This window comes from Rhipicephalus sanguineus, chromosome 2 (assembly GCF_013339695.2).
Source record: "Rhipicephalus sanguineus isolate Rsan-2018 chromosome 2, BIME_Rsan_1.4, whole genome shotgun sequence".
Lineage (NCBI taxonomy): Eukaryota > Metazoa > Arthropoda > Arachnida > Ixodida > Ixodidae > Rhipicephalus > Rhipicephalus sanguineus.
The window spans coordinates 180,020,099-180,038,390 of record NC_051177.1 but is presented as its reverse complement, the minus strand read 5'-3'; the positions used below and the strand labels follow the sequence as shown (position 1 = coordinate 180,038,390).

The window sequence follows — 18,292 nt, the reverse complement described above, 5'->3', positions numbered from 1 at the left end:
CTAATGAGACGATAACATCGATAAATGTCAATAAAAAAGTAACGATTGCTTTATGCAGCATGAGTGAAATACCAAGTGATAAGCTTCCAGATTTCTAATGAATCAGATCATAGACGTGTGAGTTTGTTTCATAACGAACAGTAAAGTTTCATGCAATCCGATGAACTCGTAGTTCGATAAGCCTTTTTCTCTAGTTACCACAATAAATAAAAAAACAATGCTTTATTGATTTTACTTATTTCACAGGCATCACACGCAGGGCACACCACTACAGAGGATTTATGTATACCTGGTTTTGCTTCACATCTGTTATGACTATAAAAAAGCATAACAAAATTTCAATTCAAACTCTCACGGCAGCCATTGCATCAGCGTCGTGATAACACGCCCTGATATCGTTATTTCCTACATACACCTTCAACACAGAGTCATCAGTTCTGCGACTTGAACATGTCCATTAAGGTCCCAATGGTAACACATTGTTTCCGCTCTTCCGAGAGCCATTTCCCTTGCACGTCATAGCTTTAAAAAGCGTGCAAAAACATCCCTGCTTTCTATAACAACGCAATTTTACAATATTTCTAAATAACCGAGCGTATTACAAATTTTTCCTGTGATTTTCTCGCCCCTTATTTAGGTGCAGTTACACGTTCGAAATTTCCCGGACGCTTGAGCTTCGCCTTCAAGAGTGAAACGCGAGAGCGTAATTGGACCACGTAGGCATCACCTCCTCATCCGCTAGCCAGGTTTTGCTTCTCGATGCACACCTCAACCATTCCATGAGGTAAGGAACACCTAAACGTGTAACAATAACTATTTAAAACTAAAAAGCCAACTGCAAGTAAAGTCTTGAAGTGCCCACTCTGCCATAATTCACCATTCCGCGAATTAGCGAAGTACCCACCGTGCACCCGTAAAGGAATGCGCCCACTTACGCAACTGCACGCTTTCTTGATCCTATTGCTGATGATAGTGATTCATTATGTCATTGCGCTTTGTCATAGGTGGGCCTTTAAACCACCCACTCGATGTGCAATTCACATGGTGCGACGCCTGATGCGATTCTACGCTTCTGCCGAGCACAATTACGTGTGTTGGAAGGAAAAACATGTACAATTCTGTACGAGACACTGTTTTGCCTGTTCCAATGTACAGAGTGATATTAAATGCGAAGCATTTTTTTGCGTACCAAATGGGCTTTGACCGTTTCTATCTATCTATCTATCTATCTATCTATCTATCTATCTATCTATCTATCTATCTATCTATCTATCTATCTATCTATCTATCTATCTATCTATCTATCTATCTATCTATCTATCTATCTATCTATTTAGCCGCCTACGACTTTGTGCTCTCGTGGACGTCTGCTCGACTTTGTACACACCAAAATTAGCATGGAAGGGAATTACTGTATCACGAATACGATTAACATGCTTGTCGCATACGTCATGAAAACCTTTCCCTTGGTGCTGTTTGGCTAATACCCGCATACCATGGTGGATGGAATGCGGGTATGCGCCACAGGTGAGTCATAGTATATATCAAACCAGGAACGGCGAGAATAGACTTTGGAAATATCAAGGCGATAGCATTCAGGAGCCCGTGTCGCAGAAAAAGCGGTAGCAGCGTCGGCGGCGTTGTCGGAGAGCGAAAATTCCCGATAGATGCTAAGGATAAAAAAAAATGGACGCGTATCTGCGTGCTTCGCTGCAAATGTCGTCGAAAGACGAGTCTTCTGCCGGCCGTACTACATGAGTCCTCCTCCTCTATGTTGGCTCATGGCGTTGCATTTGCAGCGCAGCCCAAGAAGCACTAGCATTTTCAGCGCAGTCTAAGAAACACTAGAGTCTTTAGAATTACGTGTCTATGTATTTTCTAGTAAAGGAACACACCACCTAATACTTACGTATTGATGTCGCACCTCAGATATGCGTAACATTTGCTTTTTGATCCACAATGTTCGCAAGTATGAACGGCGCTGCCAGTTCAAGATGAATGGGCGTTGAACAAGTGATTAAACTTTGGCCGGGTGGCTGAATCGGGTGACAGACAGACAAACAGAAAGACAGACAGACCGAAATTTCAGTGTTTAATTCCCCAAGAAAGACTATCGTCTTTAAAAATTAAGGCGGCTTCGCACTAGCGGTGCGGGGTAGTGTTGCCCTCTGGGAGCGGTAAAGTAAAGTAATTCGTCATTAATGCGGCTTCCGCGATTAGCACCTGCAACGCGTTACACGTCCGTTCCATTCGGCGCGTTTTCAATAAAAGTGCAATTTTTTCAATGTCTTAACACATCGCGTGGGAAGGTCAAGCGTCCTCCAAGTTTTCTTAAGAACGTTTTATAGGCGCAAGCCATCCCTCCTTGTATAGCTGTTCGCGCTTTTGGTTATTAAATGCGAAGCATCTCTTAGCGAACCTTTGGCACTATCTATCTATCTATCTATCTATCTATCTATCTATCTATCTATCTATCTATCTATCTATCTATCTATCTATCTATCTATCCGCCTACGTCTCGGTGCTCTCATGATCGCCTCCTTAACTTGATGTAGACCAAAATTGGCATGGAAGAGTAAGAGGATTTGACGAATATGACTGTCGGGTCATGACATGAATAACGTGAAAATCCTGTCGCCTACGTCGTCACACCCTTTCCTCCAGACACGTGTGGCACATACCCGTTTACCACGCGCAAAGGACGCAGGAAACGAAAAAAAAACAAAACATGGCGAGTGCGAACTAACAACTCTTATATAGCTAGACACTTGCAGCGCCCTGCTTGAACACAAAGAAAGAGGCATCAAAAGAACGCACACGTATACATAGGAGGAGCGCGAACTGTCACAGTTGTTACTTCAACTAACCCCTAACTTGGCTCTTCTAGCTAGCAGATCACACTTTTCGCAAACGCGGCCGCTGCAGCGAGCAAAGTAACCTACGTGTGGTCTATAGTTTCAATGCAAACTTTGCCGTGAAAGCCCAAGACGTACAATAACTCCTCCTCAAGAGATAATCGCGCGAGCACGGTCGACCACGCCTTGTATGTCAAAGTACAAGTCCAAGGCTCACATCCCAATTCCGGCGAAACACTAGAAGTTTTAGAATTGGAGACCCAAGAAATTTGCGAGCCGCCAGTACGCATGCGCACAACGCAAGCCACTCTCGGGCTCTTGCGCTGGCGTTATCCCAAGACGCTGCAGCGCCTTCCTTAGGGCGGCAAACAAAACCACAGAGCGCGCGACTTCAAGAGAAGAAAATAAGGACGGCACTTGGCAGTGGCACGTGAAGCCACGGCTCGCGTTCCCTGCGGGCGTCGAGTCTGGTCGCTAAAATAAAACTTCATTTGGCTATAGTTTGTACATATTCCTGAGGCTAAAATTACAGCGCAAACGCACTTCTTTGTCCTTATTCCTCTTCTTCTTTTTCTCTACACCCGTCTGAATGTGATTTCATGTCTTCGCGTAACTAATACACTATCATCCTTCTTACACGTTTTGGTTTAGAGCTGTTGTTGTGTGCGCATTTGCGGTAACTTTGCCTTGGGCTTATATGCATTGGCGTATGAAAGAATGAAGCAGTGTTTAGTCAGCGTTTGTGTCGTATATTTCTTTTCTTCGTGGGTGACTTGTGCGTTTGCGCTGTAATTTTAGCCGCAGAATTTTGGTCGCGGTGTAACATATACTGTGATTATGGTTCAGCCGTCTCGTATCTTCCCTCCTGTGGCATAAGTCTACATGAGCCAAAGCGTTCCCACTAGCTCGCGACACCACGAACCACGGGATTCTCTTCTTTTTCCCTGACTGACTGGCCACGAGTGGCGTGGAGCTACAACCTCAAAATGAAAAACTAGCGTGGGTCGCCAAGCGACCTTGTGTACTTCCTTGTGTACCGTATTATCGCGCCCTTCCGTTTATCATCGCCAAGCGATACGGCGCAAACGCAGCGCGGGCAACGATGCAGCATGGCAAGTGTCTAGCATATTTTTAATTTCGCCACGTGTGGCGTCCCATGCGTTTCACCCAACGCCGCGTGCGTTTCTATTCTGCCGTTACTATCCTCAAGACCGAGTGAGGCATGGCGTAATTGTATACGGCAGCGAGCTGCAGAGCGAGGCGTCGCAGGTTCGAAACCCCGGTACAGTGCTTGGGAGTTTTTTCTTCTGAACTATATTTATTTGTGGCTTTTATTTATATATACATATACATATCCGGGACATGACGGCGACGGCAAAAATCTCCCGAGAGTTTTCATAAATTGCTATCGCAATAAAATTAGCATCCCAGCAGCAATCGAACCCAAGAATTCTGCGTGGCCAACAGGTATTCTACCAGAGCCACTCTAGGTCTATAAACTGGTTTGGAAAAACAGCAGGCGTAATGTCGGTGCAACGCCAATTGTTGTTGTGGTGCTGGCTATCTAATTTTACAAGAGAGCAATAACAACATATGTACTCCTACGATACAGGCGTCGTGTCAGATTACCGTCTGTGGTTCCAGTGTTGCCTCCGCTTTTATAGCAGTCTAATAAACATTACATTTGTATTCCTACGATTTGGCAAGCTATATTGAAACATTGCTCGACTCCGGAGGAATACATTAACGAAAGTTACGTATGATATTCACATTATTGCACCATATAGTGCACTTAGTTTTGATAATACTGACGTATGTACTCTAACGTGAGGGCTGACGTTACGTCAGACCATAAGTTATCTTCTAAACGCCAGTGTTGTCGACGTGCCTGGTAAGCCGACGATGTGCACACAGCTACTACACTTACAAAAACACGTCAGTCCACCTCGTAACGCTTGCCTCAAAGCCATAAAATACAACATAGAAGTACTCGCTGCTTGTTTCGCATAAAACCGTTTCCTACAACGCGTGGGATCTGCAGATTTTTTCCTGTTTATTTTTTTCTCCATTGCACACCAAAAAACGGGACCAGTCTCTATATATTCATTCCTCCTGCATGTTTTGCAGCAGGCCGCATTAAAATGCGATACTTTGTGAGAAACCTGCAGCCCAGTGAAACAGGCCAGTTCTAAATTATTCACCCTGTATAATCCGTTTGCTTATAGGAACATTCATTGAAATGTATGCATTACCTCAAAAACCATTCTAAGGCCCCTAAGGCGCAGCAACAGTTCGTTACGGCTTTCATTCTGAAACCTTTGCGAGCTCCAATTTTCTCGAATTATCGATTCACAATGTCAATTAACACTTCGAAGAGTGTCATCTAGAAGGTGAGAATGTAATGTACATACCAACCCTTTAAGTTATCTCACCGGTATCGAAAGAAAAAGCACCTCTCAGAACCTACACTATCAATCGTAATCAATCGAAAACGCTATTTCTTCCGAACATACACTTCCCTCTGAACCGGAAGTTCCAATTAGTCGGTGGAGTTCATAACTTACTCGCTGACGCGTAGTTCTATGTAGTAAAAAGGGGAATTAACAAATATCTGGCATGAGTCTGCCTATCACATGACCAATACAGCTGTAAATTAAACGCGCCGCTCTTAGGTACACTCTAAGCACGGTAACGTTTACTAAAGGTGCACATTTTCACAAATTTGTGTACTTATAAAATAGAAGTTATCTAGTAACCTTTAGTACCCGTTCACAGTATCGAGCATTCTCACGTAAAAATAGAGGTTACGTTGTACAGTACACGGTATACTGTTTACACAAAACGGCTTGCAGGAGATTTTATACGGCCACATCACGTAAAAATAGAGGTTACGTTGTACAGTACACGGTATACTGTTTACACAAAACGGCTTGCAGGAGATTTTATACGGCCACCGCTCTGCGCCTCTTCTTTCCTTCGCTCTTCTTTCTTCGACGCATTCCAGGAGGTTACGCTCATCACATGGATCAGCCAGTTGTGCCACAGCAACGGAAGCACAGCCTTCCACTCTTTCGCACTTCGTGCTGCGCATGCCTCGTGTTTTTTCCGCGCTTCCTTGTGCGGTTTTCATACACCGTTCATATACGTACGCTAAGAAATGCGAACCTTTGCGGAAGGTGTCACATGGAAGGTGCTTCTCGGAACACACGCGATGGCGCATTGTAATAAATCAAGTGCATGACTGCTTATAGAACGTGACAATTGCGGTGACCGAGGCCAAACGCGTCGCCTTCGCTTATTAGAAGAGGCAGCTAACAAAACATTCGCATATTCGAGGCGACTTGGAGTTAGCATGCACTACAGCAATGATGAACCGCGATTATTATTAAAATGTGGTCGACCCGTCAATATCAGTGAAGACAAGAGATTTTATAACAGTATCATGGTATACGTGTCAGGCCATCCTCTCTTGGTCCAACTTCTATGCAGTTTGAAGCATAGGCTGGCGTGATTATAACACTTCAATTATTTTTCTGCTGCTCGTGCACTTTCATTGACTGTGTGATTCGTGCTTATCAAACTGTGTCTTATCCGATAATAAATACCAGCCGTCTATTTGTTATAGGGCTATTTGCCATTTTGTTCACCTTCAAATATGGGATCAGCATTGGAAACGTGGATACTGACAAAATGGGAAGTTGACAAAGCAGGGAAGCTGCTGAAGGCGGTAAAGAAGTGCGCGGAGAATTAACACTGCTCTTCACGGCATAGAGTATATTCAAAATTGATATACAGACCATTCGCCATACGCCACGTTAAGTCAGTTTTACGTACTTCTCGCAAAACCCAAAGAAATGTCTGAAATCATCGCGTAATAAGTAGCTGGCTGGTACGTTTGTGCATATCATAAACGAATGCTGAATGATATTATCAGAAAAACACGCAGTAAATTCAAATGTATGCATACGCAAAACATACAATAATACTAAGAGCGCATATCAAGAGCCGGAACGCGGTTTTCTCGAGAGATGCAAATTGTAATGCTTAAGCATCTACGTAATTGGATCAAGAGAGGATACTTGTCTGATACACATGGCACAACTCATGATTAAGAATATCTGTCAATCACCTGCTCTTCTTAATTATCGTTTTAGTGGCAGACCGCATTTGAACGACGCGATGCTTGTGGGCGAAGGTGTGACGTTATGATGCATGCAAGCTCTAAGCCAACTCCAAAGGAAATTGTTTTGTGTTTTTTTCTTGCGATTAGGGAAGCGTACATCTCTTGCCACGGACACTGCAACTGTCGTGATCTATGCAGACATGCACCAGAATTATTCCAAAGCTCCAGCGTGCGTATTCAGGACAGGGCAGGCCATATGACACCGCCGTGAAAGTTCTCATTACTCTGTGTACATATTTGTACGCTGCATAATAAAGCCGCAGAAAGAAGTACAAAAGATTAGGCGTGCACAGAAAGAAGCCCTAAAGGAAGAGCCACGCTTCTCTTGCTAGACGACACTTGGCTGGGCCGATCATGCGCGTAGCGAGTGGTCCGAAATGTGTCGCAGAAAGAAGATCGAAAGAAAAAAGAGGCACATACCCTTTGTTAGGCGACATCTGGGTGGGTGGGCCACGGGTAGAGCTGTTATACTGAGTGGAGCCCCTGCAAATAATACGTGATCAGCGTCGTGCTTCTCCTTAAGTACACTAGTGTGTGCGGCATACCATAAATGCTGGTACTGCAGGACAGCTGAAACCCAGAGGGCAGCCAAAAAGAGGGTGATTGTCAGTCCTTTACTTTTGTTGCTCGGGTTGTGCGTGCTCACAAGAAATTTTCTGAAGAAAAAAAAAGCATGCACCATTCGAAAAGAATTCATATTTCATTGCTTTATACCTCCAAAGCAGAATACATCAAAGTTTATTGATTTATAGCTTCAGGGACTTGTCTAGCTGATAGAAGACCGCAGGTATTCAAAGCGTTTCTTCTTGTTTTCGCCTGTGGTTGGTACAAATTTACAGGAGCAGGTGGTCAGGATCTGCAGTCAAACCCTCTCTTGCTGCACGCACCATCATGTTTCATCAGTCAATATGTCAGTTGCTGATTCCGCAATCTCCTCGCTGAGTGGACAGTCGATCCTAAAAGGAGAGGACCGTTATTTTGCACTATTCCAACGGTTACTGCCACTTTGCACCCAACTGCCGATAGCACGTAATGTGAGACACATACTCCACCCCCCCCCCCAAAAAGAAGGGTGTTACTTGACCAATACATAAGCGTTCCTCAAATCTACTATCCTGTGAAATACGTTTATCGGAAAACAAAAATCTTATTTGAAAACGCACGTTAATCCCAAATGCAATTTACTTCTGTTTAGCACAAGAGTCAGCAATACAATAATGTAAGTAACAGTTTAGTAGCAGAAACACGACAGCAGGTGATTAGAAACAGAAACATTGCAATTTACATTTTTCAGTGACCATACTTGGCATTTCACGTGGAGCTTGAATATGCTCATACCTAATTGTTTTCCTCAAGGGGCATATTCCACTTGACAGTTCATAACCTCGGCTGCACCGAACGTAAGGCATATCGGCGTCTGGAAGTTTCCAAGCTGCCTGATAGGAGATCATCCCAGCATACCTGCGGGATGTATGCTGTAAACATTTCCAGCGCAACACATTTAATATGGCGGGAAAAAATCATTTGTGTTGTCTACGTACCTTTAAACATTCCGGCTTTGACAGTTAAATCACATGTATACTGATTCATTTTTTTCTAACCACAATGACACGTTGCTTGCACCCTAGAACAGAACGAGAACACAAAAAAAGTTATCTCAGTGCCAGAGAACAAATTTTTATCGCCCAGGAACTAAGGACATCGAAAGACATACCAACCACACTGACCATGTCCCCCTTTGAACTCCTACGTCGCACGATTGCTGGCATTCGTGCTATCTGAAAAATCGTTAAGCCACAGCGTATCGCTTATCGCGTAACATATTCTCAGCTGCCCCGTTTTGATAGCGAAGCAGTTAGACGTAATCGAGCGACGCAGAGCAAATACTGCCGGCAACAATGCGTAAAAGCATGACAATTTATTTTTCTGACTCGACCCAACTCTTACAGCAGCGTATGAGCATGAATTATCTGAATTTTGAATGCCGTACATTGTGATCTGTATGAGTGCAACTATGGAATGAAGATGACTTCAGCATATATTTGTGGTAAGGTTTCAAGTTAGGTCAAGACGCAGAAGTTTGAAGTCTGACGGAAGCCCGTCTGGTTGGGTTGATACGTGGTGACGTTGAAAACCCGAGGCACTGAGCCGACTAAAGCAAAAAGCACACACACACATACACACACACACACACGCACGCGCACACACGCGAGCACATACGCGCACGAGCACACACACGCGCGAGCACGCACGCACACGCGCGCGCACGAGCACACACGCGAGCAAACACACACGCGCGCGCACACACACACGCACACACGCGCGAGCACACACGCGAGCAAGCACACACACGCGCGAGCACACACACACACGCGCACGAGCTCACACGCGCGCGCGCACACACACACGCAGGCGCGAGCACACACACACGCGCGCGCGAGCACACACGCGAGCAAACACACGCGCACGAGCACACACGCGAGCACACACAAACACACACACACGCACACATACACACGCAGGCGCGAGCACACACGCGAGCGAACACACGCGCACGAGCACACACGCGAGCACACACAAACACACACACACACACACGCGAGCACACACACGCACGCGCGAGCACACACACACACGCACGCGCGAGCGCATACACACACGCGCGCACGAGCACACACGCACGCGCGAGCACACACACACACACACGCACGAGCACACACACACACGTACGCACTCACACACACGGAGTAGTCGGTATCAAGAGCGACTCGAGATAAAGACGTCGTGACAGTCATTTTTCTCTAGCGCGAGCACGTTCCTTCCCCCAGTCGATTGCGTGTCCCCTGAAACGTGCTCATCCAAAGCACTGGATTTAGCCATTTATTTTTTTCACGTCATAAACGTCCTTTTGTGTGTGTGTGTATTAAATGTTTACTTCGGTCGGCTCAGTGCCTCGGGTTTGCTACATTCAGCTACACACGGAAGGATCCTGTGATTTCCTTTAAGACAGTTAAAACTACACTTAAAACGCACTCTTAACGCCATTTCATTGTCTTTCGTGTATTTAAAGCTTTATTCATTTCGGTAGCGCAAAACAATTTATGAAGACAAGAGAGGACACGTAGACAGGACGGGCGCTAGAGATCAACTGACTTTACTGCAAGGAAACACACAAAAACCCGCTGCACAGGCGCGACGCGCTACATCACTGTACGAGGGCTTTTTTTTTTTAATGTGTCTAATTTTCTTTGCGCTACCGAAATGTAATAATAATAATATCTGGGGTTTAACGTCCCAAAACCACGATATGATTATGAGAGACGCCGTAGTGGAGGGCTCCGGAAATTTTGACCACCTGGGGTTCTTAACGTGCACCTAAATCTAAGTACACGGGCCTCAGACATTTTCGCCTCCATCGAAAATGCAGCCGCCGCGGCCGGGATTCGATCCCGCGACCTTCGGGTCAGCAGTCGAGCGCCATAACCACTAGACCACCGTGGCGGGGCGCGCTACCGAAATGAACACCAGTGATCACAACCAACTAGCCCGCATTACCGCCTTAAACCCTCACTCGTCCACCTAAAACTACCGCAGCCGAGTTTGAAGCATGGCGAAAGGTTGCGTATAGACGCCACGAAATATCATGTACCGGTGACAAGGACATGACAACAGCCCAGACTGCCATTGACAGGAGCGAGTTACTGCGCACGCAGAGCTCGTTTGGGCAAAGCGATCTGGGGCACTTTGTTTATGCCGCCTACAGTATTTCACACCGTGATTGCAGCCTTCATCGAGCGTGTTGAAGGTACCAAGACGGCGACAGCAAGAAGCGTTAAACTTCTGTCCTTCATCTCTTCTCACATAACGTGTATGATAACGAATGATCTTAGTCGGATGTTTGATAATATACGCCCAAACACTCATCTTGTAATTTCAAACGCAGAGCAAATACTGCCAATAACAATGCATTACATAAAAGTATGACACGATTTATTTAAAACATAAAAGTATGACACGACCCCATCTCGTACAGTAGCGTAAGCATGAGCATGAATTCAGGTAAACATGCGACATAAGTACATATACACAATCAAATAACGTACTGAAGAGAGAATATTGCTTACCTGCAAATCACATTTACTACTGTCTTCGGGCAACGTAACAACGGATGCAATCCGCTCGACAACTGCCAGTCTCAAGCGAAGAATCAGCAATGCAGCTCGTCGCAACGGCCGCGCAGCCCACTGAACGTGCCCGTTGCAATGCCTCGTGGCTGATTTGCGGCGGATCGCGCACGTTAATGACTGTCCTTGCGTGCTGTATCACTAGTTACACGCCACTCACGTACACAACACGATTAGACCACGCACGTCAACAAAGCGCGGAGTGTAAAACCTGGATAAATCGATGAAACAAAGAGCAGCACTGCACAAACGCGACTTCAAAACAACCGCACCAACCGCCTCGCATTCGAATGCTCTTCCCGGCATACACCTCAAGCTGTGCAAAGCCTAGGAGAGATGACGCCGTCCCTGGTTCGATAAAGTTGAAGCGGCGCCTCGAGGACGCCACATTTGTTACTCACCGCGAGCTCATACATCTCTCTACGCGGCCTCTCTACTGGAGCGGCCGTCCCACGCTGTTTTGTGAACTCAGCGGCATCTTTTTCTCCCGTGTTGGCGAATTGATGACGGTTAAGCGTGTTTGGTGCTGTTGTCCCGTGACGTTTGCTGCACTTTACGATCCGTTAATTATAACGCGAAAAAAAAAAACAAACTAGACAACGCGACAGCGAAATTCGAATAAATTGTATTGCGAGTCTCGGAAAAATATTTTTCTCGCGCCACGGGATGGTTCTTCGATCGCATCGCCAGTTTAATTTGGTCGGTTGTCGTGTGCTCACAGTAATTTATCTTGTCGCCATATGCGAAGCTTCCCGGAGGCAAATTAATTACTTCTGCGGCTTAAAAGCAAAATAGATATAAGAGCTACTTAATAAGTTGTTTAGTAGAAACATTTGACCAACATACGATAGTCTTTCGTTCTTGTGCTTCTGCCGATGTCTGTGCAGATTATGTCAATTCATAAATTACGGGTTTTGGAAGCGGGCTCACCTTATTGAACTCCAGTTTTAGTTCATACCCCACCATCGCTTGCCTCAGTATGCCGCAATGTAAAATCGCTGCTTCTGTGATTTGCTTTTCTGCTGTCAAGACCCGTTCTGTGTGTACATCATCCGCTGTTCAGTTGATAAAGCCAGCCTTGAACAAGACAGATCGCGATGTGACACATTGATCAATAAACTTCCACTCCATAGTGTAGGTCCCCTGACGGATGAGTCATTGCGCTTATATAAGTTACAATCTAAAGGTTACAATGCTCATCGCGGTGCTTTAGCTTTTAACTTGGCACGCTACTGTCGATGTAACCTTTATGAGAGAGGGAAATGAAGAAAACACAAAGATAAAATTGCTGTAACAGCCATGTCACTTATAAATTATAGGTTACATGTCTTTTTATGCTGTCCTAAACGTTACCGTGATTAGAGTGTATCGCCAGCGTGAAAACCTAATTATCAATTGCGCAACTGCTATGGAATATAGTTGTACAAAGAATCCCGTTACTCTGTCTAATCACACTGACAACCTGGATGCGAGATAGCACAAGAAAGACCGCAATACGAAAGATGTATTCGACGTAAAACTACCGAAGTCAAATTTCGTTTCAAATCGTCCAGCAGAGAGTACAGGGGTACCTGCGTCATCTTCGAACGCTGCTTTCGTGTGGAGGCCTACCTTGCCGCACGTGAAAGGCTCGCCGACGCCACTTCGGGGATTCCGACTGTATCAACTTTCGTATTCCCCGAATGTAACGGAAAAATTGGCAGTGTATGATGACTTTCGTTGCTGGCGTCGCTGGCGTCGCTGGCTACGAATGGAGTGTAAACGCTCTGGTCTTTGTTTTCAATGCTCCACGTAAAAAAGTATGCGATAAACATTACCGTGGCGATGATGATCGCAAACACACAACAACCAGCCACCCTTTGCATTGTCACGATCTGATCGCGTTTCATGGTGGTTCCAACCGCTCTCTTCTGCGCATCGTCGTTCGTCTCGGATGGGCCATGAAGACCGGGAAATGACGATAGATGCTTCCTCCGAAGGTCTTGAGGCGCTGCGATATAGCGGGGCGGCATGTAGCTGGTGTCCGAAATGACAACGAGTTCTTCCAGAATGACAGAAGGCGTCTTGAAAGGATCAAACTTCAGCGCCTGTTGCCCGTTTCCTGGTCCTCGGACTTCAGTCAACACGACCCGTGCGGCTGCAGTTGATCCTCGCGGGTATCCCGGCCAGCCAGGATATCGTTGCACACCAGGTTCTTCAACGTCACCCTTTAAGCGAGCTGATGGCCCCTTCTGCTGGCAAGAATCCGCAGATCTTGCGGCAGAGGACACTGCACGGAGCGGCGCGTCCTTCGCAGGCTTTGGAGACGGCAAAGCAGGCTTGAGGACATTACCTGTTGACGCTGTCTTTAGAGACGTAGCGGACTTTTTGGGTCGGCCGGCAGCACGACCATCGCTTTGCACGGGAATCACGAAATTCTGCATTGTCGCTGCTGACGCGGCACTACGAGAAGGCTTGTCGCTAAGCTTTGCTTCGACCGCATTCCGTGAATAGTGTGGCGGTGAAACACTTCGACGTTTGTCCAAGTTGAACGGCATGATGTCTGTGCGAGCAGCTTCTTGTTCCGCAGCCTGCGACTGTTTTCTCGCACGTTGTTGATCCTTCTCTCCTGACATACGCTCTGGGCCGACAACAGGTCCAGCATAATCGTTTCCTCCTTTGGCGTACCATGTGCCTCTACGACGGACGTTCACTGGAACTTCGGGAGTGCACGCAGAGGGCTTGCCTCGCAAATATTTGCCGTCCCGCTCATCTGGGCTCGGGTACCGTTTCGGTGACTCCACTTTCCTAATTTCCTGTGGCTGCGTTCTTCCACCATCTCTCATTTTGGCTGGAGAAATTAAACTAGATGGCTGCGCAGGCACCGGTGCAAATTCAGGACACTTGCAGCATTTGGAAGAAGCACGCTGATTTCGCGGTGTTTCCGGAGCCATCGGTAATCCTGGTGCAGGACACAATGGTGGCTTCTTGTTTTTGGCAACAGAACCAATCACGCATCGTCCTGATGACTGAGGCTGAGGAACTTTCACTTTTTGCTGTGATGGTCTGGGTCGCGCAGCTTCCTTCTGGCGCAACATAGACTTGCTTGACGGTTGACGGCGAGGCTTTGCGGGCACCGTTGCACTTGCTTCTTTCTGTCTTGCAAATCTTGCAAGGAACTAGCAGTTCGGTCACTCTTATCGTCGTCTTCTTCTGTGATCTTCAGAATGACAAGGAAGCAAAGAGAGGCACAGCGGATGTAGATGGTGATAATGGTGATGATGACGAAACGTCTATTGCGAAAGAGTATACTGGGATCTATGTGATACGCCCGACTCTTGATCGATTCCTCTGAGTAGGTAGCTGCCAATCATTCGAAGAGCATCATAATTATCATCATACTGGGGCAAGCCTCGGTTCAACTGCATGCGGAACGTTTACTCATCCCAGCAACCGCCCGGCCTCCACTGACTCCTTGGCCCTGGCGACGGCGCAACATTTTTGTTCCAGGTCTTCGGGGACGAGCTTCGCCTCCTACGTTTCGATGACGTTTTTGCCTTCTCCTCTAGTGCTGTGTATTGGTGAGGGCGACAGGTCTGTCTAATTGAAGTGGACGCTCAAAGATCTGGTGCACCAAGGTGTCCACTTTAGGCAGAGGTATCTGCGCAGCGTTGGGTAGGGGAGCCTATCGAGAGACCGTACCCATATCTACACAATGATCCTTGAACATCAGAGGCTGGAACACAGGGCGTAGCCACTACCTCACCCTAAATTTAAGGTATAAGAAAGCACCACACTCGGAAGACTACAAAGCAATACTTACAGCAACGTAATACTAAGCGGATGCAGACACGTAATTACGGCGAAGCTGTGCATCATTCTAGCATTCCGTGCGTGCTTGCACGAAAACCCCTAGCGCACGTTTTTGCCACAGGAATTGTGGGAATTTCGCTACTCACCACTGATCCGCCAAAGGGGAAGAAGGGAACACATGGGTGGACAACACCAACGTATGTGCCAATGAAATTCGGAAAACCCCGCGCCTCACAACTGCATCACTTGCACATGTGCGTACACATGTGCCTACGCATGTGGATAAAGCAGTAGCCTGAGGGCAAAAAATTTGCAGTGGCTTAGCTCGGCTATGCCAGGATATACGTAGCGTTAGCAAAGGTTCAGCTGATTATTCTAAGCTTTCCAGATTGTCTAGGATTAGCTTTAATGTCATGCTTACTGCTGCTCCAATGACACACACGCGTTATACGTATTATGTGGCATATGCATATTTATTTTTGCTCAACATCAGGTTGCTTCTTCATTCTTCGTACGCTGAACCGCTAATTGCCAGGCAACTACTTCCGGATCCGATGACGTAAGCTTGTCGGCTCTTCTGCGCCATTGAGCAGCATTTGTGCTCTCCTTCTCCATGGCGTTACCCACCTGCAAACGCCAGTCAGAGGCGCTATCAAGCGGCACCAGCGCATTGTCAGACGGCGACTGCACAGCGAAGGCGAATAGCTGCGGGCGCTGGCTACGACGTCACCCCTCTCGAATGCGCAGAGCAGCAGCGGTGAGTCGCGCGCGCCGGCGCCAGTCTGTCTGCCCGGCTACGACGCCACTCCCGCTCTCCGCCACCAGCAGCGGCGAGCCGCGCGCGGCGGTGGAGGAGAGCGCGTGAGATGCCGGCTCCGTCCTGATGCTCGCGCATGCTCAGCACGGCTCATGAGGAACCACGCGAAATCGGCTGCGGCTAGGCAAGTGTAGCTAACGCTACAAAACGTATGTGTATGGAAATTGCTAATTCGTATGGCGTAGCGCACAACGACAGGGACAGAGAAGAGGGACGCACACACACAGCGCTCACTTGCAACTAATGGTTTTATTTGCGGTCACACATGGCTTATACAATAACAGTGAATCGATAAAACCGATAAAACCGGGTTGAATAACAGTGAATCGATAAAATTGGTTTTATCGATTCATTATTGTTGTATATAAGGCATGTGTGATGAGCGGCCGTAGTTGGACGCGCTTAATACAAATGGCCAGTGGTAGTGTACTTTTAGATAAAAGCAGCTTAAGGCGGGGGCTTTGTCCATCTCTCCCGCGGCGTCCACACCCCCACTGCGCATGCGCGTCCCCTCTCCCTCTCTCTCCTCTCCTACGCTCCCCCTCTCGCGCGCCTCATTCTCTCCTGCGCAACGCCGCGATGAGCCAATGGATGAGCACCCTCCACCGCTCCCACCTCTCGCGCGACTCGTTCTCTCCCCCTCTCTCTCCTCTCATACGCTCCCTCCCTTCTCGCGTGCCTGTCGACCGCGTTCACCGCTCGCCCTGTGAGAATTAACGGCCAGGCTAGAGGGAAGACACGACGCGCGTAGCGTTCCTCGTCGCGTTCCACGACGCTTTGAATGTATGGATGAAGCTTACGGCGTGGGACTTCGCCCCAGCTTAAGAACCTGGCGAGCCAGCTCCTAAAAAACATTACACCATCTCCCGCTCAAGCGAACCATCTCCCCACTGCTTCGCATCCACACATGGTTCCCTTTAGAGGGAGATGGTGTAATTTTTTATTCTTAGTTTGTCACCGAATATATGATGGAACGGGATTCGAACCTGGGCCATCTGCGTGGCAGCCCAGTATTCTAACACAGAGGCATACCGGTGCTTCAAACCGTTCGCAAAAAGACCCTATACAGACTTCGTGTCCGGAAGGAACCATGTTAACATATGTAATATGGCATGGTAAGAGCGAAATAACAACGAGGCGTCCCACAATGCGAATTTTGTAACCAGGCGTCATACAATGCGAATTGCGTAGCGAGAAAGTTGTTCAATTTCTAACCCATTACAAAGGGATCTGCCATAATTCTTCTTTGTCATCAGGCACAGCATCAACAAAGTGCACATAATGCCTTATAGGTATGTTGCAGCTACCACGCTTCTCTGCAGAAGGACGAATAATGGCACATTGCATGATCGCCTACTTCGCGAAATTTATGATGATTTATCGCGTAATGTGTACTCTGCAAGTTTATTTGTATTAGTTGTCATGGAAGCCCATAAGACCCCCATTTTCCGTTTCCTCAGGGTCCCAATAAAGTTCTATCTCTCTCACGTTAACGTATGTAATATAGCGTGGTACGAGAATAAAGTAACGACCGGGCATCACAAAAGGCGAATTATATAACTAGTGGTCGTTTAAACCTTGCAGTTCCCATTACAAAGGGCTCAGCCATATTCCTTCATCGTCGTCAGCCACTCAGCGAAGTGCACATAATGCCTTACAGGCAGTGGCGTAGCCAGGGGGGGGGGGGGAGGGGCACACCGGGCCCGTGCCCCCCCCCCCCCCCGAAATTTTTTTTGCCATGGCATACACAGCACAATATGACACTCCAGCACATCTGGCTGCCCTGCCCCCACTTCAGATCATGGAGGTGCCCTCCCCACGAAAAAAATTTCTACCTACGCTCCTGCTTTCAGGTTGTAGCGCGTACCTCGCTTCTCCGCAGAATGACGAATAATGGTGTAGTGGGTGCTTCCCAACTTCACAAAAATTATTATTTATGGCGCAGTGGGTACCTTGCAAGTGGACTTGTATTAGTAGCCCCAAGAAAGTTTACAACGCGTTCTACAAACGCCGCTCTTCCAGCTTTCGCTGTGACTGTGCTGCGCTTTCCGCGCAGGCCTGGCGTTTTTTTTTTTTTTTTTGTTCCGCGGTTATGTTTCGGCACAAGGGGACCACATGATGTACCTTACAAGAAAAAAAAAACGCCAGGCCTGCGCGGATAGCGCTGTACAGTCATATCAAAAGCTGGAACAGCGGCATTTCTAGAGCCCGTTACAAACTCTCTTGTGGCTACTAATACAAGTACACTAGCAGCGCACCCACTACGCCATAAATATTAATTTTTATGATGTTGGGAAGCACCCACCACGACATTATTTGCCACTCTGCGGAAAAGCGGGGTACCATCTGTAAGGCATTACATTGACACGTGGTCGTGACGTCGACGAGGACTGCAGCAGGCGTGTTCAAGATGAAACTGTTTATTTGGCCGAACTTGTGGCCGGAAAATCAAAACTCAAAC

At 47.1% G+C, this 18,292-nt stretch overlaps 2 long non-coding RNA genes across 3 annotated transcripts in view; both read right to left on the bottom strand.

The window, feature by feature from the left end:
- The window catches only part of LOC125757266 (uncharacterized), a 116,145-nt gene extending 105,553 nt beyond the window's left edge, over positions 1-10,592 (bottom strand). Inside the window, exon 1 of the long non-coding RNA XR_007415193.1 lies at positions 10,414-10,592. This is a non-coding gene — a long non-coding RNA (uncharacterized LOC125757266). The remainder of the gene's footprint in view (positions 1-10,413) is intronic.
- On the bottom strand, positions 7,721-9,332 carry LOC125757265 (uncharacterized). 2 transcript variants are annotated; one of them, XR_007415191.1, is made up of 3 exons: positions 8,580-9,332; positions 8,377-8,513; positions 7,721-7,994 (listed from the first exon to the last, which is right to left on the bottom strand). It is a non-coding gene; the product is annotated as an uncharacterized LOC125757265 (long non-coding RNA). The 2 variants fall into 2 exon arrangements; XR_007415192.1 differs by having other exon boundaries at positions 8,377-8,499.
- Positions 10,593-18,292: the final 7,700 nt, after the last annotated feature.